At 49.8% G+C, this 26,080-nt stretch overlaps 1 long non-coding RNA gene across 2 annotated transcripts in view; it reads right to left on the bottom strand.

Annotated features, from left to right (window-relative positions):
• LOC307177639 overlaps positions 1-26,080 on the bottom strand; it is a 277,789-nt gene that overhangs the window by 185,832 nt on the left and 65,877 nt on the right. The window lies entirely within an intron of this gene.

Here is a 26,080-nt window from a genome sequence, read left to right as displayed (position 1 = left end):
GGGAGGATGGTGCCCCTCTTCAAGGTGTGTGGCATTCAGCTTCCGGCCAGTTGCTTTGCTGGGTCATGCCCCCCAACTTCTTAGCCATGGTGGGCATCTTGGAACCTGCTCTATCTGCCAGGTCCGCCTTCTGTCCCCCCTCTCCCAGCACTGAACACACAATGCATGAACCTCATACACAGTGGACTAAGCCGATGCTTCCAAAGGCTATATTTGCATCTCATTCCACATTATTCACTTGCTGTCAGGGCGAGGAGACCCAGGGCTGAGGACGGGGAGTCTGGAGCCGGGGCAACCTTGGCCAGCTTGCAGGCTGCTCAAACTCCTCACGTGTACAAGCGGAGGCTGGGCAGATGTTCTTGAAGGGATTTCTAAGCCTTCTGGGTTTAAGGTCAGACGTGTCCCCAGCCCTCCTATTCCAGAGTATGCCACTAGCCCACCCTTGCCCAAAGCAGAGAATGTGACCGCTAGCCACAGGAAAGTCCTCGGCCCTCTCCTTGAGCCCCAGGAGGCTCTGCAGGCCCAGGTATCCTGATGGAATCGCTGCTTAACCCGCTGTCCATCGTGTCGAGCTGAGGAAGCCGCAGACGCGACATTAGCATTACAACCCACACTGATCTTTGTCAATTACGCTCCAGTATTTGAGCTCTAACCAGCTTTAAATTGAATCAGGACGAAATCATCAGAATAAAAAGAGCCCAAGCCCCAGCCTTTCAATTCCAGCACTGGAAAAAAAAAGTTATACATTTCATAATGGCCTTCTACCCCATAATGAACAGGAAAAATAAATTAGATTCCAAGCTAAGGGTATATTTATGCAATTTCATTATATGCCCATGAGCAAGCCTGGTTTTCACCAAGATAAAAATGAGCTCTCAGAAACACTCGCACTAAATAAATGGAGTGATTTAACAGCTTAATGGGGAGCGTGGAGGAGGAACCGAAGGACAATGTCAAAAATGGAAAATAAAAATAAGAGGGACGTCTGACACGCCTCCCGCGCTGCGTGCACAATGCCAGAGGTGCCGGGTCTGTGTAGCCCTCTGGGCAGCATCTCTCTTCTTGGTGCCCTGGGTGACCAAGGCCAGGATGGGCAGAGGGAACATGGGTTTTCCCCGGGACAAGGAGCGCTGCAGTTCTGCACACTGGTGCAGAACATCTGCCCCCAGAGCCCCAGACCCAGAGGTCAGTTCTTCAGAGTCTGTCCCGGCTTCCAGAGACCACCTCGCTGCAGTAGCTTCTGCAGTAAAACTCCGGGTTATCTTAGCCCTTCTGGTTCTCATCACTAACCTTTCTTCCCTCCTTTCCAGAAATTCCTCTCAGCTCTTTTGCTTCCATATCAGTTACCTGATGTTAGCGTGGCCCCAGCTTGGGGGGCAGATGTGGCACCTCCATGCCCACGGGGTCTCCTCCAGGGTCCCCACATACCGGTTGCCCAGCCTTCACCTTAGCATTTCTTTTGCCAGAAGCGAAAACAAGTTCTCTGCTGCCTTCGAACTCTCCAAGCGTGCAGCTTTGTTTTTTTTTCCGGTGCACTGTTTACCGTGCTATGCTCTGGAACCTCCGTGTGAGAGGCGTTGTGGAAGCTCGGTTGTTGTGAAGGTTGACAAAATAATGGATTTATTTTTATTTTTTTAATGCATATTTACAAAGCTGGAGGGTGTCTCCCGAAAACCCCAGTGGTGCGTAGCTGGGAAGAACTCGGAGTTACACAGCTCCGGGACCTCTCTCAAAGGCAGCGCTTTAGACTTCCTGAGGTCCCCTTTTCAGCCTCGCTAAGGGGCTCCCTGGTGCTGTCAACAGGGGAAGGAAAAGGTCATCGACTCCTGGAATGTCAGTCCTGGGGCACCTTCTGGCGGAATCTCCCTCTTCACAGATAAGGATATAAAGGCTCTGAGAGATCAGGAGGGATCCAGCTCATCCGTGTGGGTGGGGTGTGGGCGGGGGGGTGGGGTCTTACATCAGCCTGCCCCACAGAAATATCATGCCAGCCACAAGGGTCATTACACGTTCTAGCAGCCACATTAAAAAAATGTTTTAAGTGGGTGAAATTAATTTTAATAATATATTTTATGTAACCCAATATATCCAAAATATTATCATGTCAATATGTGATCCACATAAGAAATTACTAACGAGATGATTCACATGCTTTCTCAGCACGCTGCGTCTTTGAAATCCGGTGTGCATTCTACACCCACAGCCCATCTCCACCCGGACAGGCCACGGGCTAGTGGCTTCCCTCTCAGGCGACGCCAGCACAGAACTCCTTCGTGTCACAATCGTCTCACTTACAAACAACCCCAAGCCTAAAAGTCAACCATGCAGCTGCATGTGGCTGCCGACCGGTGCAGGGAAATATGCCCATTGCTCAGAAAGGCATGTTTACAACCTTCATGATTAGTGACTTTCCAAAACCGCAATGAGACCATAATGAAAAATCACCACCCCCATGACTCCTCGGGCATCTTCTGTGTCAAGAACGAAGAACTCTGCAGGGGACGTACTGCTACATCCTCTGCATAGCTCTGAGAGGCAAGTCCTGTCATCACTGCGACATCCCATCGATAGCAGAGGCTGTGATGGGGTTGCTGCAGAATCACACAGTGAGTCAACAACCATCAGGGAGCTGAAACATCAATGTTTATCAACCTCTAAGGGCAGAATATCCCGTCCTGACAAAGAGAAACCACTTAGAACCAAACAGGCACAGGATTCCCCTACTTTGCACTTTGGGCAGCCTTCGGCCAAAAGGGGCAGCTCAACATGGTGCGAAACCAAGACCCTCCTGCCTCTGCATGTTCCCTCCTTTCCCAGGGCCTCCAAGGGAAAAACATAAACAAACAAGCAGATAGATAAATACCAACCAACGAAGATAAAACAAGCTGTGAAGATTAAGCATGCCGAGCGCGCACTGGCCTCGGCCTCGTGGCCTTAGGTACCAAGCCCATCAGCTCATTAGTGCAGACAGAGCTGGAATTCCACAGCACGGTGTGATTCCCGGCTCCCACCCAGTGAAAATGCAGAGCGACTGACTGACCAGCAAAGACACAGCCAGTGTCCACAGAAAGGGGCACAGGGGTAGCTGGAGCGCCAAGAAGCTTGCTGAAGACACTATGGGACAGATGTACCCAAACACCCACCCAGACCCCCGCCCTCGGCATTGACGGGCTCCTTCCTGCCTGCTGAGGTTGGGGTCAGGTCCACAGCAGCCTGGCTGTCATCCTCACAGCGGCCCCACAAGCAGGTTTGAGGATACTGCATCAGTGGCCGGTTGGCGGTGGTGCCTGGACCCAACCCCAGTCACTCGCTGTTTCAACATCACCTGCTCAGGTTTTTGTCCCTCCTTGTGGGTCAGGCGGGGCCCTACCTGTACCAGGAAAAAGCACCAGCGTCGGCCCCTGGGATGCTGTAAAGCTCAGGACGTGTGCTGCTCTGTTGTCACGTGGTGATGACCTGTGCTGGGGGAAGGAGACCTCGAGGAAACGCGGGAAATGAAGAGGTCTGTCTCCTCGGTTGCTGGGGAACTGATTTGGAGAAAGGGGAGCAGGAACGAAGAGGAGAGAGGGGAGGGAAAGAGCAAAGAGAGAACGAGTCCTCCCCAGGCTTCAAGAAGTTTGCTCCTCCTACCGGAGCTCCTCCACCTTCCAGGCCTCCCGCCTGCCCTGCCGACCTGACACCCTGAGAACCACCCGCGGGCACCGCGCCTGCCACGATACGGCTGCCAGGCCCCCAGCAGATAGCGCCCGGCCGCCTTCCCTGACGGCCCCTGTAAGGGTGTCTGCCTGCATCCTCAGGCTCTGTCTGCGTCCCCAAGCCACCCCCTCGATGCTCTTACATAACTTGGGTCCTTCCCCACCCACGAGCAGCGCCGTCCTCCCAGTCCCCCCACCTTCTAGACACGGGGGTGGAACATCTGCTCGCACCGCTCGCTCCTCTCCAAGGGAACACCGTCCCCCACACACCGCACCCCAAACTCAAACACTGTCACCCTCCCCCAAAGCAGCAGGGGATAAAAAATAACATAAAATAAAAACATGCTACCACTGTCGCCCACCACATCATTAAGGGCAAGAAAAACTCTCCTACAAATAAAACTCTTTCCTTCTTGTTCTAGAAAAACAGTAACGAATCCTGGGGGGGGGGGGGGGGGCGGGGGGGCGGCGGAACGCAGGGAGGGAGCAGACGAGGGCTGCTCTGCCTTTTCATCTCCATTGCTGAAATCATCTTTGATATTTCTTATTTTTAAAAAAGAAAGGAGAGAACTCCACAGAGGTGCGAGCACAGGCTCCCAGCGCTCCTACAGCATTTGTGTGGGGGGAGGGTATTAGAATTCAGTACCAGGAAGTGGCATCTGGGGCCCCAGTTTCCCCTGTCCTCGTCCTCACTCCCCTCCTTACAAAGGAGCACATCTAATGGAACAGAGGAGGGGCCGTGTTTGGTTTTGGATCAAGAGGCCAAGATCTACATCGTTGGAACCCTGACATGATGGGAGACATCATGGGAGACACACGTCTCCCCACTCCTACCTCAACCTCAAGGCAGTGAGGGAGCCAGGGTTCCTGTGTCCTTCCAGCCAGCCAAGCGCTAAATGGCTGCCTTCCCTTCCAAACGCTTCCAGGAAAGCAAGAGGGAAATCCGTAATTCTTCCCCAGGAGACTCTGTCTAATCCACTTCCCGTTATCCAATTCCGCCTCACAGTTGAGACTGTGGTTCCCTTTTCTGTGTGTTCTCAGCTTCTCTGTGTCCTCACTGCCCTGGTCTGGATGCCCACACCCAGATGCAGCGAAGAGTCCGTCTGGCTCAGCGTCTGGGCGTACACTCACTCCCCCTCTCACTCACTCGGCTTACTGCACTGTCTTTGGAGGGTCTTAGTGGGCATGGAAGGCTCCCCTTTGATTATTCCTATATAGTTAACTCTGTGTGTGTGTGTGTGTGTGTGCGTGCACATGAGTGTATACTACATGCAAAAACCATCATGTTACAACCTAGATAAATCCCAAATGTGTGGGATACAACTTACAGATGTGCATAACAACATATTTAAAGCAAATAGTCTTCAAGAGGCTACAGGTGGGTCCAGGAAGGTCACGGCTGCTGTCTGGATCTCAGGAGGCTCTCATCTCCCCGGATCTAAATTCCCACCTGTCGCCACTGCTGAGCCATGAGTGTGTGAATCCTTCATGGACAATTCTAAGTATGGCAGGGAAAAGCCCAAACCCCAGGCTTCTTTCCTGTCAAAACAGAGGGATTCAGCCCTGGAAAGGCACGTTTATGGAGGACCTACTGGGTCTTTCACAGAGTCTCCCCCTCTCAGCCACAAGGCTGGACAAACAGGCTCCATCAGGTGAAATGTTGTCACCAAGGTCTCACAACTGCCAGTGTGGTCCTGTCTGCAACCTGAGCTCATCCAATCTCTGCTCCAAGCCCTCAATACCCAGCACCCAAAGAGCAAGCTTTCTAAAGAGGGATGACTGATGGCTTGTCCGAGTAGGTGCATGAAGAGCCGGGCATCCCTTACTTCCCTGCTGGCGCTCCCAGCCATCCTGTCCTCATAGTTAAGGTTCAGTACGTGGCAGGCATCCCGCTCAGAGCTGAAAATGGAAGCTGGATGTTGGGCACTGCCCTCCCACCAGGGAGACCCTCACAGGCAAACCATTGCCACGATGGAGAACAGCACAGAATGATGACAGAACAGGAAAAGGAGCATTCCCGCTGCCCAGTGGCTCAGAGGTCACAGAATCTGGAGGGCCCACATCACTCGTTTTCCCTTTTCTATTAAAAATCTGCTGCCTGCAGGAGGAGGGCAGGGACAACGAGGCATGGGACCCCAGGAGCAAGTCCCCAGACAAGCTCTCTCACCCACTCTCTCCTCAGAATGGGGGTCCACTTGCCAAAACAAATCTTGAAGACAGGCAGGAAATGCGCATGCTGCATTTTCAGAGAACCTCCGCTCAGTGAAAAAGAGAGAGACGTCTTTTTATTCCAGTCGAGCAGCTGCTTGTCCAGCACCGACAGCACACATGAGGCCAACAGAGAAAGGCAAAGGAGAGATGGGACAGGAGGCTCCAGGGAGGTTCAGGGAATAGTGGGGGGTGGGGGTGCTCCACCACGGTGCTCCCCCTAGAACAGGCCTGAGTGTCCGGCTGCACCCAAACACGCTCATGTGTGCAGATTCCAAGCACCCCATGTCCCCTGACCTGTGGCGAAGGACCCTGATCTTTTCCCACACTCCCCTTGGCCGATAATTCATTCAGGGAGACTTTGCCATGGGGTGGCTGCCTCCCCACAACCCTGGAGGAAAACCAGCTTCCTTCCTCACTCACTGTGGTCTGAACGGCCTGGAGCTAGTCAGGAAATTCCTTAGGGAAAAATCAAATTCCCAGGCAGTGTCGCACAGGGCTGGCGGCCACTACCCGCATGGTAGAGTGGGCCACCCCTGCCATAAAGGAATGGGTGCACAGGGTGCTCCCAGCTCTGGGCGGGCCCCAGGAATCGACCCCAGAAGATCCAGCCTGGCTCAGAGCAGGTGTCGTTCCAGAGGCCGTCCTAGATGCAGCCATAGTGCTGGGTCCTGGGTCTGAGGATGCCCACTCCCAGAGACACACTTAGCCCCCACCCTCACCCACTGCTCCCCTCTCTCTCTCCCACACTCTCTCAGAAAAGAAGGACCAGCTTGCATTTGAGATTCTCGGAGCTCAAAAGTCCAAGCAGGCATCTTGCCAGGGGTGGGGGGAGGCAGCAGTTCCCTTCCCTCTCTGAAGGGCCAGCACAGCCCTGTGACATGGCTCTGTCACCACCCCCAGAGCCACAGGTGTACCTGGGATGGTGGTACAGACCAATCCAACAGAAACGTGCTTGTTAAACAGCACCAGCTCCTGGAGAAGGGGTCTGCTTGGATCTGCCCCCCATCCCCAGGCTTCAGCTCCCTGGGCCTCCATTCTCCTCTGTGAAGTAGGGAACACCCAGCTTCTTTGGCATGGCATTGTTCCTCCACAGGACTTCTCTAAACCTGAGAATATAGCCTGTTCACATCTGCAGCTTTTATACATCTTTGGGCATCTCTTCAGTCCCAGTGCCTATGTCAGGGCGTGGCACGCAGTAGGTGCTCAATAAATATTTGTGAAATGAATATAGAAATGCTTCCTTGTTGCATTTCATTTTATCCTCATAAAAACCCTGAGAACTAGCAAGAGCCCTCATTAGCCCACTGGGGACAATCATTATTGCAGGAACCTATGTGGTTGACTGTAGGAGCATTCTGTTTGCATGATCTCGTTTCTTTCTTTCCTCCAAGCCGTGAGGTGGTACGATTATTATCGCTGTTTTGCAGATGGAAAAACTGAGGCTCAGGATGGGGAGATGCACTGCCCGAGGTCCCTTGTCCCCAGATCAGAACTGACGCCAATTTTAACCCAGCCAGCCTTTGCCTGCTTTCCACGAAGGCTAAGGAAAGGCTGCTGGTGAGCAAGAAAAAACAAAGCCTCGGGTTTTCACCAGGATCTCTGGGCTCTACCACGCAGGAGCTTGTCTTATTTTAAAAGTCCTAAGGGAGGCTGTGGAACGACATGGAGGTAGACGGGGCTCAGCCTCCAGGTGGGAGCCTGCGATGAAGAAGCACAGCTGTCGAGCTGGCTGTCACCCACTCCTCCAGGGCAGGGGGAGCCCCAGACAGCCCTGGGAATGAGCAGATAGTTTCCCCCTTTTCCACTGGAGACAGGCAGGGATGCAGCTCAACAGAAGTTACAGGCAACTGCAGCTCTGAGGCAGGCAGAGCTCAGGTTTCTGTGAAGACTCGAGAATGATCTGACACCAGTGTTAGAGTAACCAGAAGACTCTTTAAGGAGATCAGGGCAATGGTTTGTGTCTGTGTTGAGACGGGGCAGTGACTCCTGCCTCCAGCCCAGAAGGAGGCTTTGGAGGACACCCCAGGGAGATGAGGGGGGCTCGGCAGAGCAGGCCTGAGGCTTTCCTGTGCTGCTGAGGGACAGGAGCCCCCAGGGGAGGATGAGACAGAGAAAGGAAACAGAAAGCAGATTCCTGCTCGCATTCCACATCCCTGTCCCTCAGGAGGGAGAGGAAGGGAGAGGGGACAACATGAATATTCCTTCACCATGTGGCCCAATATCACAGCTGAGAAGTCCCCACAGCTGTGGGCACAAGCCTCTGCCTGGCAGAGCTAACTTTAAAATAAGAAGAGTTGAATCATCATAAAAAGTAAGAATTTTCCAGGCTCAGAGACATGACAGATGAAGCAGTTTACCTAAAAAGTCCCAGTGTTCTGGGAAGAACACACACCAAAAAAAACCCAAAACTGTGGGAAAGCAGCCTCCAAGGGCACAACAAAGGCACATGGACTGTCCCTGCTGGGCACCCACTGAGAGCACTCGTGTATCCCCTCCTCAAATCCTTCTTCGTTCTCTCTTCTGGGGTCTACACTAGGAAAAGTCTACACCAGAACAACAGGTCAGAGACAGGCCTCCCCCCAGCCAGGGCCTAGTTAGGCTTAGGAAGCTAAATACCCCATGTGTATGAGAGGTCAGGCACAGGGTGCTTGGAATGAAGGGGTTTGGAACCAGGAAAACAAGAGGGTCAGAAGGCACTCCCCACACCCAGAAGCATCCCCATGAATGCTTGAACAGTAGGACAAACTCTCATAAAAGGGGTGACTTCATGGAGCCAGATCTCTTCCATAGGAGCCAGCTCATGAACCAGTGGGGAAGGGAGGATTGATGGAACTGAGTGGATACGATGCAAGTAAAGCTAAACTAATAGAGTAAAATAGGGTCCCAGAGATCGGGGGAGAAAGTTCCAAATGCAAGTCCACATGCTCATGGCAGGGAAGCATGGCACATACGTGTCCAGCACCCAGCTTTGGGCTGAGGACTTCATACTTATTGAAATAGCACTATATGCCAATACCATCTGTGGAATGACTGAATGATTTAAGTGGATGGATGGACGGATGGATGGATGGATGGATGGATGGATGGATGGATGGACCAGACCCACAGATGGATAGGTGGATAATGCTCTGTTGACATAAAAGGAAGCAAATGGAGCTCAGAATCCAGAGCATTGAGAACATGACTTCGCAATTCGAAAGTTCTCAAAATCTAGCACCTGATATAGTCCAGATCAGTGCTGCCCATTAGAACTTTCTGGGATGATGAGAATATTCTACACCTGTGCCCTCCAATATGGTAGCTGCTGGCCACATGTGACTACTGAGTACTTGAAATGTGGCTAGCGCAGCTGAGCAACTGAATACTTAGTTTTATTTAAATAGTCACCTGCAGCTCATGGCTACCATACTGGACAGCACTGTTCTAGAGTTTTCCAACACACCTTTGTATATGCTGATCCTCCCTGAGTGGCTGTTTGGAATATGCACTACCTGAGGGCAGTTGGGAAGGGTGACTTTTTGAGAAACTGATACCAACATGAGCAGGGCAGCTCCGTTTTCCTCCAGCCTTAGATTTCTGCTGAATAAGATGGGAAGTTTAATGTCCATCGAAGCACCCAAAATCTTGTTAAAACGCAGATGCTGAAATCCAGCAGGTCTAGGGTGGGACTCAGACATCTGTAATTCTAATAAGCCCTTAGATGATGCTAATGATGATTATCTTGTTGTTGACTGTAGTAGTTTTTCATTGATTCTCTAAGATTTTCCTAGTATACAATTGTATCATCTACAAAAGAGTAATATTTTTATTCCCTACTTTCTAATATTCACTCTTCTCATTTATTTCTCTTGTCTGATTGCATTGGCTGATGCTTCTGCTACCATATGAAATAGTAGTTAGTGATAACAGGCATCCTTGCTTTGTTGTTATGTTAGTGTTTCCACATTAAGAAAAAGAATGGGTTTTGGACATGACTACATATGGTCATGTTAAGGAAGTATCTATCAATACCTATTTTTATTGAGTGTTTATCAAGAATGGATATTGACTTTTCTCAAATGTCTTTTCAGTATCAAAAAAGATAATCATGTGATAATTCTTTTTATATTGATTAATATAATGGATTATATAAATAGATTTCTTAATATTGAACCATTCTTGCACTCCTGGAATAAACTCCAAATGGACATAGGGTATTATTATTTTAACGTAATGCTTGTTAACGTAATGCTTGAATCCTACTTTCTAATATTTAAAATTTTGCATCAATATTCATAAGTAAGAATGGCCTATAGTTTTATTTTTGTACAGTCTTTGTCGGATTAAGAAACATTGTTATCCTCTATTTAAGAAAATTATGTGGGGACTTCCCTGGTGGCACAGTGGATAAGACTCCATGCTTCCAATGCAGGGTGCCCAGGTTCAATCCCTGGTCAGGGAACTAGATCCCGCATGCATGCTGCAACTAAGAGTTCACATGCCGCAACTAAGGAGCCCGCCTGCTGCAACTAAGACCCGGTGCAACCAAATAAATAAATAAAAAGAAAATTATGTGGATGTTTTTCTTCTTTTTGTTTGCTGTTGTACAGTTTGATAAGCATTGGAAGTACCTGCTCTTTAAAGGTTTGGTTTAAATTCCCCCATGGAACCGTCCAGACTTCCTCCTTTGTGTGGGAGTAGCTTAAAAACTTTCTATCTTCCATGCAATTGGTCAGTTTGGGTAAATTATATTTCTCTCTTATTTCTTATGTTGTATTTCTTATGCCTTCTTCCCCTTAACCATGCCTGCGCTAGCTAGTAGTTCAGCTATTCACTGCTTTAAAAACCAGCTTTTTATTTATCAGGCCCATTTTCCACTTTGTGACTCCTATTCATTATCTATTAACATCACTAATGCCTTCTTTCTGCTTTCCTTCAGTTTATCATTCTTTTGTCCATTTTCCGAGTCATATACTTAATTCATTTATTTCTAATTCTCTCTCATTTACTGAGTTTTTAAGGCTGTGAATTTTCTCTACCCCCCTCACCCTCAACACTGCCAGGCACAGCTGGTCCTTTATTGTAGGTGCTTCGTACACCCCTCTGGGAGCCTGACCCTCTTGTGATGTATTTGTTGACAGTGTGTCTGCCCCATTGGACTGGGTTCCTCAGAGTCAGACTCCTCTGCAGCTCTGGACGTCTAGCACTTAACACAAGTGTCTGACACATCAAAGGTCATCAGTAAATGTGGAAAACATCATGAAGTGGTAAAAATTTTTATGATGATAATTGTAAAACCCGCGTTTGAGCATTTATTCTATGCCAGGCACAGTGCTAGATGCCCAACGAACATCAGTTTCTCTCATCCTCAGTCAACTCCATGAGGTGGGTTTTGCTCTCCCCCTTTCACAGTGAGGAAACCAGGGCTCGGAGCAGTCAAGGACTTCCCCAAGTCACATCATTCAGAACTCATGAACCCAAAGCCTGTGCCCCTAAGTGCTGATCACAAAAAGCAAAGGACACCAGCCTGTGTGGAACAGAGAGAGCCCATGAGCCTGTTAGAGCACAGGTTTGGGTATGAATCCAGATCTACCACTAGTAGCTGTGGGACTCAAGGCAAATAATTCAACTTTTCTGTGCCTCAGTGGTTTCATCTCTAAAATGGAGAAAAACACCCATACCCCCACAGGACTGTTGTAAAAATTACATGGGATGATAGAAATAAACACCCAGCATAATGCCTGGCCTGTGGTAAGCACTCAGGAGCTAGTGGTGGTAATAATGATTGTGATGCTGGAGATGGTGGTGGAGATGGTGATGATGAAAGTGACAACAATTGTATCATCCAGTCCTCCAGTTACCACAATGCCACCAAAACCCAACATCATACAGTAGAAACAGGCCCCATTAGGAAGAAAAATAAATGCCCACAGAGTTGAAGGAATAGAAAATCATAAAATTTCAGAACAGGAAAGGATTCTTAAGACCATTCACAACCACGCTGTTTTACAGAAGGGGAAAGCAAGGACCAGAGTAGGGCAAGTGGTTTGTCCAAGGTCTCACACCTGTTTATGGCCAGACTGAGATTGGTACGGATGTTCTGATCCATGCTTACTCCCCGCCATTGCCCCGAACACCATCGGAGCACTCACCCTGTGCGGGGCCCCAGTTTAGAACCCAAAGAGATGAACACAGGAGGGACATCATCACACAAAGCACAACAGATAGTAATTCCATTCGGTGCAGGGAGGAGGGAGGAGCCACCCCACTTGGCATCACAGAGCACTGCTCTCAGGGCCCAGGCAGGGGGGCAAGACCAGGGTGGACGTGAAGTTGGTGGGAGAGAGCACAGCATGGGCTGCCCAACGTAAGGGCTGAGGGAAAATGCAAGGGCAGCACAAGATAAGTTTAACAAAAATGAGTGACAGAAGTAGGAGTTGTAAACACATCCAGAGCGGGTGGAAAGAGGAAATTAAGTATACAAATTAGGGATGATATGAAATTAATGGCTACTTTAAAAAACGCATGCTAATTTAACATCTTTGTAAGCACGAAAAAAAAATGAACTAGAAAGAAAAGACTGGCAAAATATTTACTGACAAAAGGCAAAATAGGAAAATATTTGAAAAGCATGTAGCACATAAATAAACGCCTTGAGGTGGCAATTCCCTAGGAAATTCATTTCCTTCTGCAGGCACAGAATCTACCAGAGCGGCTGGATGGTAAAGGGGAGGGAACCAAGGCCTTCTGTCCTCAGGGGCTGCCGTGCATTGAGGGCTCACTTTGCGCCAAGCCCAGAACTGAGGTTTTCCATGACTGTCTCCATCATCCTTGGAGAACCCACCTAGGAAACTGGGACCGGAGAGTGAGCCATGGGTCTGGTGTTCAAACCCAGGCAGTGTGGCCCTGGTGCCCAAGCTCTTAGCCACTGTGTGGTCTGTTCTCCTCTCCCCTAAGGGAATGCTGAATGGGACCACCCTCCAAACACCGAGAAGACAGGAGTCCGGCCACACATGGCCTCCTGACATTCCTTAAGGGACAGCACCTGAGGGCCTATGGGAGCCGAGACACCACTGGGATGAGTCTCAGCTGCTGGCCGCCAGCACACTGTCACACACACACCCCCAGATGAGTGGCCATCGGTGAAGCATTTTCAAAGGAGTCTGAAGAAACTGTCTTTGCGAAACTGAACGAGGTTGGCTCCAGTATAAACATAGTCACAAGGCCAAAGGGAGGTTTGTAAACCATAAACAAAGACCAAGGCAGAGGCCAGCATGTGGGGCAGGAGGGGGCGTCTCAGGGGAGTTCCCCCGGGCCATTGCAAGGACCCAATCTTGTTTAATATCCAAGCTAATGATCTGGAAGACAGCAGGCAGGTCAGGAGCAAGATGTGTCAGGGAGACGGGCAGGCGGGCGCTGCAGTTTGTGTCGGGGGGGGATGGGGAGGTGGCAGAAATGACCGGGAGGGAAGGTAAGCGGTTCCCAAATACACTGAGAAGGGAGGAGGGAAGGTAAGCGGTTCCCAAATACACTGAGATTCAGCTTGAGGGAAAATTGTAAACACTCGTCTAAGAGAGAAGAAGAAGAAAACCCAGCCTGAAACAGATATTTGCTGAGCAGAGGAAATCCGGGAAGGAGGGACGGTGCCACATCAGATGACCAGAGGTCCTGTACTTGAGAAGCTCGAATGCAATAAGGGGGTGTGATTTGTGTTTTCAGCTCTTGTGGGGAGGAGGTGGAGAGTGTGCTGCTCAGGGACATTCCCTGAGGCAACGCACACCCAGAGGGGCCCTAGTAACAGAAGCAGGCAGATGATCAGATTCAAGGAAGAGGACTACCAGCCTGCGCACAAGAACCCATTAAAGACCCATCACTCAGGGCTTCCCTGGTGGCGCAGTGGTTGGGAGTCCGCCTGCCGATGCAGGGCATGTGGGTTCGTGCCCCGGTCTGGGAAGATCCCACATGCCGCGGAGCGGCTGGGCCCGTGAGCCATGGCCGCTGAGCCTGCGTGTCCGGAGCTTGTGCCCCGCAACGGGAGAGGCCACAACAGTGAGAGGTCCCGCGTAAAAAAAAAAAAAAAAAAAGACCCATCACTCAGCTGCCTGGGGTTGACCGGAGGAGGGAACACTCTGGAAGGTCGGGAGGGTGGACACAGGACGGAGCAGTTGAAGGGTCGGGGTGGGGGACCGGGGCTGCAGGGGGGTAGACTCTTCCTAAGAGGAATCTCATCAGGCCCTGCCCCCCAACCCTCTGCCTGCTTGCACCTGAGCTGAGACGCTGCAGTGGGAACATGTCTAGAAGGTTGATTCAGCCGATTGAACAGTGCCGGGCCTCCCTGCTCAGCCCGTTCATTGCTTGGGAGGAAAACGAAGTCATCAGCTCCGGACACATTTGGAAATTTACTGGAGCAGCCATTTCACGCTGCCTTGTGGGGACTGGGTTAGTCATCCAGTTAACCACATATTCCCACAGGCCCCCTGTGCGGAGGCTGCGTGGGCCCGCTGGGAGCAGGGGGGAGAGGGCAGTACAAGAGGGGGTGCATAGGCTGGGGCTGGGCCCCACACAGAAAGGCAGTGGCAAAGGGCCGACAGAGAGCAGGGTGAGCTGGGGGGATACAGCGGGTGGGAAGGGGTGCAGAGGGCCAGCATCATGGAGCAGGACCACTGAGCCCGAGAGGCTGAATCAGGCTCTACACGGGCATTAGCTTTAAATGCAACCAGCCCCCACTCAGTAGGCATTTACGGGGGGCAGGGGGCTTGTGCAGAGCAGCTGGACTACGCTGGGGCCTCTTACCATGAGACCCCAAGGAGAACCAGCAAGGCTGGTCTCAGGCCTGGGAGCCAACAGTTTGCCCGAAGTCTCAAATGGGCAGGAGCTCAGATGACCTCTACTCTCTAGCATATTGTTTGTGTTCTTACTGGAAGTGACCTCTTTGAGGACAGGGAGTTTTGTGTGTTTTGTTTTTTTCACTGCTGATACTCTGATACTTAAGATACTATCCAGCATGTATTAGATGCCTAGTAATTATTTGTAGAATGGATGAATGAAGGGATGGGTGCATGGGTGGGTAGATGGTGAACGGTGGATGGATGGATGGATGGATGGATGGATGGATGGATGGTGGATGAAGTATGGATGGATGGATGGATGACATATGGATGGTGGATGAGTGGGTGAGTAGATGGTGGATGAATGGATGGATAGATGATTGAGGGATAGATATGGATGGGGGGGGTAGATAGTGGGTGGATGGACGGATGGATGGATGGATGGACGGAGGGTAGATGAATGGATGGTTAGGTGATGAGTGAATGGATGGAGTGGCCCCCTGCTGCATCTTCAGCAATTCCTTGAACATCAGGCTCCAGGTGACTGTGCCCTCACCATCAGTCCCCATCCCAGCCCCAGGAGACCAATGAAGAAGAGACTTGGGCTGAAAGGATCACTGCAGAGTCTCTAAGCCTAAGCAAAGAACGGGAGATGCTGAAGAAGACCCAAGAGGCTGAGAAAGGCTTGCCCAGCTCTTGCGAGGATTAGATGAAATAATATACATAGCAGTACTTTGTGAACTACAGAGCAGTGAACACATGTGGAGTATTCATGCTTTATCCTCCACCCCGCAAAGACTGAAGCACCCTCCCTCTCCTCTGGTGGAACGCTTGGAGAGCAAAGCCACTTTCTTCCCACTGTAGCCCCAGGACATGGCCAGAATACTGTGAGCACATCACTGTGTTTACAAGGGACAGCAGGCAGCTAATGAGCGACTACTGACCACCCACCTGGCCCCTGCTGTGTCCAGGGACATCAAGTGACCATAACACATGGTGGCTCATGCTTTAACACCAATCTCCAAATCTAAGATGCCAGCCAGTTCTGCCCACAGCAACATCAGCCCCGCCGGGGCCAGCCACTCCTGGCACAAAAGCTGCTCAGTTGTCTTAAATTGTGACGCCTCCCCGCCTTTCCCATCCACAATGGCATTGCCAGCTTAGTGACTACAGTGGGGTCTTTACTGAGCTTAGAACTATGCTGAGGGCTTTACTGCATCAGCTCATTTTCTCCACCCAACTGCCCTACAATGGAGGATGACTGATCCCATTTCACAGATGGAGAAACTGAGGCTAGTTGGGATTAAGTAACTGGCCCTAGGCTACATATTTGACCAAGGTGAAGCTAAGACTTGGACCGACACCGACACCGACTCTTATGCACCAAGGCCCCCACCAGACAGACCCAGGTGGCTCTTGGGTGTTCCCCAAATCAGCTCCACCCTCAAAGGGTCATGTTCCCATAATTAAATATACCTTGGACCATGACTATAATTCCCAAAGAGGTGTCTCAAAGTGCTTTAGGGGTTTGGGGCCTAAGTTTAGAACCCCCTAAGGTGACTACTCTGAAAAGGGCCTTTTGGTCATTTTCCACATACCTACTTGGGCCTTGGGTTCACCACCGTGCTCAGAGGCCCAAAAGTGTCAGGGTGGCAGTGGTGGGGTCACCCAAGGAGCTGCTGGGAGGAGAGCCTGGCCTCACCAAAGCCAAGTTGGCCAGGCACTTGGCTCCCAGGAATGAGCCTTCCCCTTGTCTCCCAAAACCCCAGGCTTTCCTCTGCCTCAGACAACCCCAAAGGTGAGCAGACCAGGGCCAGCCACTGCTGATTCACATGAAAACAGACAGGGTCCACCCAGGCGTCCTGAGACAGCTACAGAAGCCCCAGGCCCACGAGCCCACTGTGTCAGCACCTTTTCACCCGAATAGGGTCACCACCAAAGCTGAAAAGTGCTGTGTGTGTGTGACAGTGCTCAGCGCTGCACAGCCTGGGGTCCAGCACGGGCCAGCACAGTCCAGCTGGTCAGGAAGCAAATAACCTTGAACTCAACTGACTCAGGCACTGCAAAAGGAGTTTTCTCCACGTCCTGGCTGGCGTCACAGACCAGCAACCAGCACCCCAGGGGCAGCCCCCATCTCCTCACCAGGGAGGGGCACAGGCTTGGGGACTCAGGCCCAGGATGGGCCCAGTCTCCCATCCCCACCTGCACCCAGCAGCACTGGTGCAAAGATGTTGTCTCCTGGTATGGGGATGCGGTGGCGCTGGGTTTCCCACGCACTGGTTCCACGAAATCCAAGTTGTCTCCTAGACACGCTCCCATCATGAGTGAGGACAGAGGAGACGCGCAGTGGGCAGCACATCCCACCACGTGAAGCCAAGCTAATCACTCTACCCAGAATGCAAGCTGGCAGCCATTCAGTGGCCACCAAAGGCCAGCAAGGGGCAGGTCAATAAGTCTTTGTGACACACATTAGCAAATTCATTAGTGAAATTAATTCTCCCCGCAAACAGTTGAGATCATGTTAAAGAATAGTTTGTCAATTCCCTTTTTTTTTTTTTTTAATTTCCATGTGTAAGGAACGGCATGGAGGCCACGGCTCCTGGGAACCAAGATGAGAAGCCCTGAGCCCTCACCTGCGTCCTCAGTTTCCCCATCGGCAGAGGAGGCCAAGCACCTCTCAGGCCAGAGTTCCACAGGTCTCCCTAATGTCTGTCTCCTCTCTCGAGTACTTGAGTCTTTTCTGTTTTCTTCCTCTCCCCTTGAAAAATCAAGTAGGATGAGTGTTGGGTTGAGCTGGATGCTGGAGATTAGATTGCATCTGTCTGGATATAAATAATTTACTGCTTGATGGTCAGAGGGAATTTAATTAGTTCTTGTTCTCCTGATAGAATCAGCCCACCATTGCTAAAACATTTCACTCTGAATTAGTCTGTAAGGGGCCAACAAGGCAATGCTAATTTTATACACATGACGTCCCCCGCAGCTTCTGAAAATACGCATCCAGCACGAAGCACTGCCCGGCTGTTGCAGCCGCTTTGGTGTCTGGGGGCGCTGGATAAAGTCCAAGGTGGCTGGAGAGAGTGGAGCCGGGGAAGGGCCAGAACTCTACTGCCTTCCATTCACAACTCTTCTCCTCTCAGACACTGGATAAAAGGATCAGGGACCAGGTGACGTGATCAGTGGGTGAACTGGCCCAGCCAAGGGGCTTGTCTCCACCCCAGTATCCCAGCAGCAAGCACTCAGTAGAACTACATATTTTCCCCTCTTCAGAGCATGGCTCTGCTGGATGCCAGCCTCCTCACCTGCCTGGCGAAATCACAGCTCAGATTAGGACCTGAAGATGAGGCCCTATACCAACCAGCACACGCCCACTGCCTCCGCGGGAGCAGCATAGGGAGGTGATGAAGGGGAGCGAGGAGGACCTCGCTTGTCCTGAAGTTCCCTTTAGGAACATATGAAATGAAGTGGATCTCAGAAAACAAGCCAATGGGATCAATAGCCCACAGAAACCACCATGATAGAAAGATGCTCTGGAATGTGGGAACGTAGTCAACGGGTCTTCTCCAAGAAATGTTCAGTGAGAAGGAAGAGGGTGAACAGGCCAAAGGCTGACTCATCTGTTGAGCTGAGACTGTCCCCATCAGAAACTGCGGCCCATGAGGCAGGAAATAAAGGGCCATGCTTCTGTAGGCAAGGAAAGGGCAGGATTCCGCTGCTGTCAGCTCTCTTGTTCATTTGAAAATGAAGACGGCCACTTCTCAGCATATTTATGTCTTTGACCTACAGAGGACACGATTTCATGGCACAATTTAAAGAAGTACCTGTTTCACCACAACCTTGCCAACACTGCATGTTCGCATTTTTTTAGGCCTTTGTTAATATGAAATGGGAAAGAGAGTGTCACGCTGTTTACATTGGTATGGATTTAATTACTAGTGTGATTAATTTTCTTTCCACATAAAATAGGAATCGAACATGTCCTCTTTTGCAAAGTGTGCTCTGTTTTGGCACTTTTCTTCTTTGGAATTAAACCAATATGTTCTTCAACTGCCTGTCTGAATCCCCTGCTGGCCTGGAATTTAGGTCACAGAGCGTGTCTTTTCTCTATCTGCTTGTCCGGTGCAATGCCCTCCGTCACAGAGTAGGCACCTAATAAATATTTGTTGGGCGAAACAGAGAACAGAATTGAGGAAGTGAGTTCTGTCATGGTTCACGGAAGAATTCCTCATATAGAGGAAGGAAATTGGAATAACAATGCTCAAAAGAAAATCATCTAAGGTTAAATGAGAACTAACCCTGTGCCTAGCACCCGCTTAACACTCCACGTGTCTCTGTGCCCCCACCAGCATGACGCTTGGCCCCAGTGCAGATGGGGGACCCAGGGTTTCCTTGAGGTAACTTGCCCAAGGTCACCCAGGTAAGGGGTGATGACCAGCATGTACTCCAGGCAGGCTGGCTCCTGCTCTCATTCTGACCCACACCTGCACGTGTGCAGTCCAAACCCTTCTGGTTCCTGGCTGGGTGGCCCCAACCTGACTCTCTCTTTCATCCAGCCATCCTTCTCCAGGAACTTAGGGCCAGATGAAGGAGACATAGTCCCCACTCTCAGGAAACCCCAAGACGTGTTCACCATGCTGGGAGGAAGGTGTGCGCTCCACCAGGCATCACCAAACAGGAGGCAGGACGACTAAAGGGTAATTCAGCCTCTCAGGACAACCAAGGAAACGCAAATGAAAGCCGGGCGCGATAACATCTCCACCTACTGAATTGGGGAAGATCGCTTCTGAGGATAACAGCCGTGTTGGCGAGCTTGCGCGCTGGCACCCGCAACAGCTGATGGGCACGTGTTAATGAGGGAACAAACTTCCTGGGGACCCCTTAGCAAAATGTTTCAGGAGCCTTACAAATGTTTGTGTTCTTTGAACCCAAAATTCTGCTTCTAGGAATTGATCTCACAGAAATAATCACAGGCACAGACCAAGATTTATACACAAGGAAGTTAATCACAGGATTATTTATAACATGGAAAAAAACTGGAAACAACCCAATCCGCCAACAGGCAAGGAAGGAAGAAACAAATTACGAATTTTTGGGACATCCATGCAACAGACTAGACAGCAATCACTAAAGACTGTGGTTTTGGTGGATGCTTTAAAACGTGGAATGACGCTCACCATATAATTTTGAATGAAAACAAGACAGAGACTATATATAAATGTCATCCTAATCTCATTTTTAAATGCATATTTTGAAAGACTAGTAAGAAATAAACCAAAATATTAAAGTAGTTACCTCTGGGTGGGAAGATTAAGGTTATGGCTAATTTTTGTTCCCATCATTACACTTAGCTGTGCTTTATTTTTTACAAAGAGAAAATATTTACTATAATAATAATAAATATTTTTAAGTAGCAAAGAGTAAGTTTAGCACATCACTTTTTTGTCTGTGGAATTCATTTTGGAAGCTTACTCGGCTCTTCAAAGTCCTTTTTAAAATGAGGCATAGAGATCTGAAGACAGCACCCCAGCAGTGCTCTGAGAAAGGATAGAGCAGGGTCTCCTCCTTTCTGCTGGAAATAATACTTCTTTTAATGCAACTTAAACCACCTATGGATTTTTTTAAATATTTATTTATTTTTTGGCTGCATTGGGTCAGTTGCGGCATGCAGGATCTTTCGTTTCGGCGCGCGGGCTCTTTGTTGTGGCATGCGGGCTTCTCTCTAGTTGTGGGACCTTAGTTCCCTGACCAGGGATAGAACCGGCATCCCTTGCATTGCAAGATGGATTCTTAACCACTGGACCACCAGGGAAGTCCCACCCCCTATGGATTTCTGATGCCACCCTATCACACTGTTGGCTCACACTGTGGCTTACTTAGTATTATATTTGCCACCACCTAGCCCTGTCTCACCCATCACAGGCTTGGAAAGTTTGGCTATTTGGACCCAAATAAAGTGCTTTCAATTTATTCCTACTAAATTGTATCTTGCTAGATTCATCCTATCATTCTAACTGCTGAGATATATTTAAATTCTGAGTCTGTCTACAAAATGCACTCACCATTGCTCTCAGCTTCGCGTCATCCTCAAGTTTAATAACTCTGCCACCTGTCCCGTCTGAGTCATCAACCACCATGAAGAGCAGGAAGAGCGTGACGACAGAGCCCATCTCTAGAAACCTCCCTCCATGTTGTATCCACTTGTTAATCAGCTCTCATTTGTTGTTCAACCAATTATAAACATTTTGAACAAAGGTATTTGACAAGGCTGTCAGAGTCCCTATTTGAGCCTTGCATGCTGAGTCTGGGATCACCTACTTGTCCACTAAAAGAAGCAGCCAGACAGTCTTCCCCAGTAGCTCCTTCCTCCACTGCACTGCCCGGCACTCCAATGGGACTCTCAGCTGTGTGCCGGAGAACCAGGAAGGACCATTGTGGGCCCCAGTCCCCCATCCATCCATGTGCTATGCACCTTGGACCCTTAAAGAGGAGAAATGCTGAGGTTTACACCAGATCCTAAAGCCAAACCCTGAAATCCCATACCTTCCATTTCACGCTTTCAACCACGATGTTGCTTGAAAATCACCACGCCATGGGGGCATCTCTCCTTAGGATGGATGGACTCCACCAACATAGGTGGAGCTGTACAGGGCTTCCAGGCCACCCCAGCCCAGATGCTGAGCTGCCTGTGGATGGGGACCTTGGGCTGCTCTTGAGCCCAGTGGCAGAAGCCTTACTTGCCATCCTTTAGATGCAGTGTCCATGGTTCATCCATTCCATGGATCTCTGAGCACCATCAAGAGAGTTGCTACAGACGGGACGCCTGGCAGATCACCATGGGGTAAATGGCTTGTGCCTTGAAGCCTACCAAACAGGTTCAGGTATCTGCCCTGCAGTGGAAGAGCTACCTGCAGTGTGCTTAGCTTCTTCTTAGGCAAATTACCTGGCTTGCCTGTGCCTCCATTTCCTTCTTTATAAAACGAGGCCACTGCTTTAAGGATTCCCAAGTCTCTGGCAGAGGAAGCCATCGCCTGTGTTGATGACAACAGTGTCCTCTCTGGGGACTTCATCTCTGGGCTCTGGACTCACTCCAAGGCAGGGCTGGCTGAGTCATGTCAATTGAGAAAACCTTCTTTTCTTCCAATTCAAGATATTCAGAATTTGAAAATCCATTTGAAATTCACATATAAGAACTTGCCTGACCTTCCCCTCCATACTCTCTATTAAGAGATGGTTTGGGGACTTCCCTGGTCATCCGGCGGCTAAGACTCCACACTCCTAATGCAGGGGGCCCAGGTTCAATCCCCGGTCAGGGAACTAGATCCCACATGCTGCAACAAAGATCCTGCATGCGGCACCAAAGATACCACGTGCCGCAACTAAGACCCAGTGCATTTTTTATTTTATTAAAAAATAAAAATATTTACTTTTTAAATAAATATTTTTTAAAAAGAGAGAGAGATGGTTTGCAGACCAAACCTATAGCACAAAAGCCCCCAGAAGGCTGCTTGGATGCTCCCAGTACCACCTGGGCCCCTCGGGAGCCAGGACCCAACACAGGGCAAAACACACAGGGAGCACAAGGGCCTCATCTGGTCTTAGTGCCATGAAACAGCACTGGGACTCCCAATTCTAATATTTCAAATAAGTATGTACACAAAGTACAAATGCCCTATTCCTTTATAATGGTATAAAACTTTTGTAGGCCTTCCCTACCTCCCACTACAGCAAAACCTGGGGTTAAGGGCTCTTTTTTTCAACATTTCTCCCCATGCCCATGGCTGCCTGACCCTGCCACACTGTCCGTATTCAAAACAGGCGATTCCTCCCCATCAAAGCCTGGGCAGATGCAAGAGCCCCGTCCACTCAATGCAGGGGACAAGCAGGCTGAATTCCCACCTTTGCCCCATCAAAAAACCCTCCCTCTGGGGCTTCCCTGGTGGCGCAGTGGTTGAGAGTCCGCCTGCCGATGCAGGGGACACGGGTTCATGCCCCGGTCCAGGAAGATCCCACATGCCGTGAAGCGGCTGGGCCCGTGAGCCATGGCCGCTGAGCCTGCGCATCCGGAGCCTGTGCTCCGCAACAGGAGAGGCCACAACAGTGAGAGGCCCGTGTACTGCAAAAAAAAAAAAAAAACCCTCCCTCTGAAAGTGACTGGTCCATAACCCAGGATCCTGCATCCCACTCGCAAACCACCACTGAGGACAAACCAGCCAAGCCCCCAAATCCTGCTCTGTGGGAGCAGCTGAGCTGGTGAACCCCTCTACTGTCCCCAAATCACAGATTCTCAGATACAGGGTGGGGACCTGCCAAGGGGGCGATGGGGCTTCTCAGCCCACCCTCTAGCCACACACTGGCTTCTGAAGAGAGCAAGGAAAACCTTCACTGGCCTCCCAAACATGCTTCTTCTTTTCTCTTTTTTTAAAATTTATTTATTTATTTGGCTGCGCCAGGTCTTACTTGTGGCACGTGGGCTCTCTAGTTGTGGTGCACGGGCTCTCTAGTTGTGGCACACGGGCTCCAGAGCACATGGGCTCAGTAGTTGCAGCATGCAGGCTCTCTAGTTGTGGCGTGCAGGCTCTAGAGCACACGGGCTTAGTTGCCCCGTGGCATGTGGCATCTTAGCTCCCCAACCAGGGATCAAACCCATGTCGCCTGCATTGGAAGGTGGATTCTTTACCACTGGACCACCAGGAGAGTCCCTTCTGTTCTTCTTTTTCTGAAATACTTCTATTGTGGTAAAATATAAGTAACAGAAAATTTGCCATTTAACCATTTTTACATGAACAGTTCAGTGACAATAAGTACATACACATTGTTGTTCAACCATCACTAACATCTGTTTCCAAAACTTTTTCATCAATTCAAACAGAAACTCTGTAGCCATTAAGCAATAACTCTCTCCCCTCCCTCCAGGCTCTGGCAATGACTAATCTACTTTCTGTCTCTACGGATTTGCCTATTTTGGAATTTCATGTAAATGAAGTCATACAATATTTGTCCTTTGTGTCTGGCTTCATTCACTTAGCATAATGTTTTCAAGGCTCATCCACATTGTAGCATTTGCCAAAACTTCACTCCTTTTCATGGCTGAATACTATTCCATTGTGTGAATATACTACCTTTTGTTTATCCATTCATCTGTTGATAGATACTTGGGTTGTTTCTACCTTTGACTATTGTGAATAATGCCTATGAACATAGGTGTACCAATATCTCTTTGAGACCATGTTTTCAGTTCTTTTGGGTATATGCTAGTAGGTTGATTTCTTTAATCCACCAACCTGCATTTATTCCATTTGCTGCTGCCCAGGGGTACCTGCTGCAAACATTGGCAGCAGATGCAAGATATTCTTGTGGCCAAGGTGAACTTCTGAGGATGTTTGGATGGAGGGATGGACTGATGGATGGATGGATGGACAGGTGGATGGATGATAGATAGATGGGTAGACGCATGGACAGATGAGTAGACACCCCACTATGCCACTCCTCTACCCTATCTTTCCCCAGTTGACTGGCACAATAGCAGTTTAAGAATTTCTGAGAGGACAAGGCTTCCTGCATCTCAAAAGTTGTGTGTAAATGATGTTTCCCACCAAGGGCGAAGACTGCCGCTGGCTCCCAAACCCTCCTACCCCTCAGAATCACCTGGATGGCACTTTCAAAGTGACACTTTCCAGGACCCACCCCAAGACTCTGACCCGACAGGCAAGAATGGAGTCCTGCAGTCAGTATTTATTCTAGGCTCTCCCAAGGCTCAGAGGATCAGCCAGGGCTGAGAATCCCTGATGTAGGTCTAGCTCTCCAGGAGTGGTCTGGGGGCCCCGCTGCTCTGCACGGCTATAGCAGCATGGGTAGCTTTTAAGAAATAGAATGTCGTGTCTTAGGAAGGATAGAGAAACCTGTAAATTACAGATAAGAGACTGACTGCCGGATGAGGAGGGGCCCTGGGGGAAAGAACTTTTTATGAAACAGAGAGGCAGGAAGGAGAGAACGAACGGAGCCAGAAGAGCTGTGAGGAAGTTAATCTATTAGGTAATTACTGTAATGCTGGCTCCACAGCCCCTGCCCTGTCCTAGCTGTCATTAACTCACTGAAAAGGATGTTTCTCATTACTGCAATCTCACCCTTTGGACTGATGATCTGTTGATCTGAATGATCACTGATGATCTGAATCTGACTGATGATCTGAATCTCAGGTCCGAGATTCTTAAGGAATCCCGGAGACTCCTGCATCTCTGAGTTCTCTAAAGAAGTCTGCGTTGTGGTTTCCAAATACACATCCTGAATAGGGGAAGCAATAGACCATACCCTTGCCTCAGAACAAAAGGCGAATCATGATCCTGGCTGTAAAACTGGCTGAAGCAAAGTCTTGACTTTGTTCCATCAAGCCCAGGTGAGGACAGGCTGTGACACTTCCTCCTTCCCCAGTCTGCCTGTCCCTGAGGTTGTAGGGTCTTCCTCATAGGCCGGATGCCTTCATACATATCACATAGCAGGTGTTTTTTCATCCCTTTTTGGGCTTCCCCACTCTCTTTTCCATCACAGAAACTCCGAAACTGAAGTGTATTAGAATAATTATATCAGGTTGTATTGAGCCTGGAGTTAAATTTGTGATACATAGTTTCAATTAAGTTCTAAGTCTCCAATGCAGTATCTCATTTTATCTCTCTGCCTCTCACCAAGTGAAGGCTATTGGTTAATCAGGGTGCAGGGAACATGGCCAAGGTTGGATATTCATGAACTTGCTGTGCAGAGCCAGGCTTCCTCCTCCTGCCCCTCAGAGTGTCTGACCCAAGGACCCTTCGCCCGCCCCCCACCAGAGGCTGCCTGGCCCCATTCTGCCCCAAGAGGAACCGAAATTCACAGAGGCCCAGGGAGAGTAGAAAACCCACACCCCCATCTCCCAGGGGACAGAAGAAGCCCCAAGGCCTGCATCACCCCCACCCCAGGGAGCAGCTAGCATCCCAGTGCTTAGGGCCAATTCCTCCAACACACATTTACTGAGCATCTACTATGAGCCAAAGGATCTCATGTTGACAATGACATCCATGTCCACCTTCAGGCCTCCAGCCCATTTTCCCCTCTCCAAAGAGCGCTTTTTTGAAAAAGCAAATTCCATCATGTCAGCCCCTTGCTTCAATCCTTAGTTTAATTAATCAATCAAACCTACAAATACTTCCTGGGGCACAGGGTCAGATTTCATTCCACACGGGGCCCTCCAGTCATGGCATGCCCACTACCCACTACCCTTCCTGAAGGCATTCGGCCACATCAATGGGGTAGGAGTTAGAGAGAGGTGGGGTCCAGCAGAGGCGGGGCCAATTCAAGTCCGAAGAACCCAAGAGCTGGGGACCCTTTCCTCGGTGG

The sequence above is a fragment of the Stenella coeruleoalba genome (assembly GCF_951394435.1).
Source record: "Stenella coeruleoalba genome assembly, chromosome: 19".
Taxonomy (NCBI): domain Eukaryota; kingdom Metazoa; phylum Chordata; class Mammalia; order Artiodactyla; family Delphinidae; genus Stenella; species Stenella coeruleoalba.
Note: the sequence above shows the minus strand (reverse complement) of the source record. Positions and strands in the feature narration are given on the sequence as shown.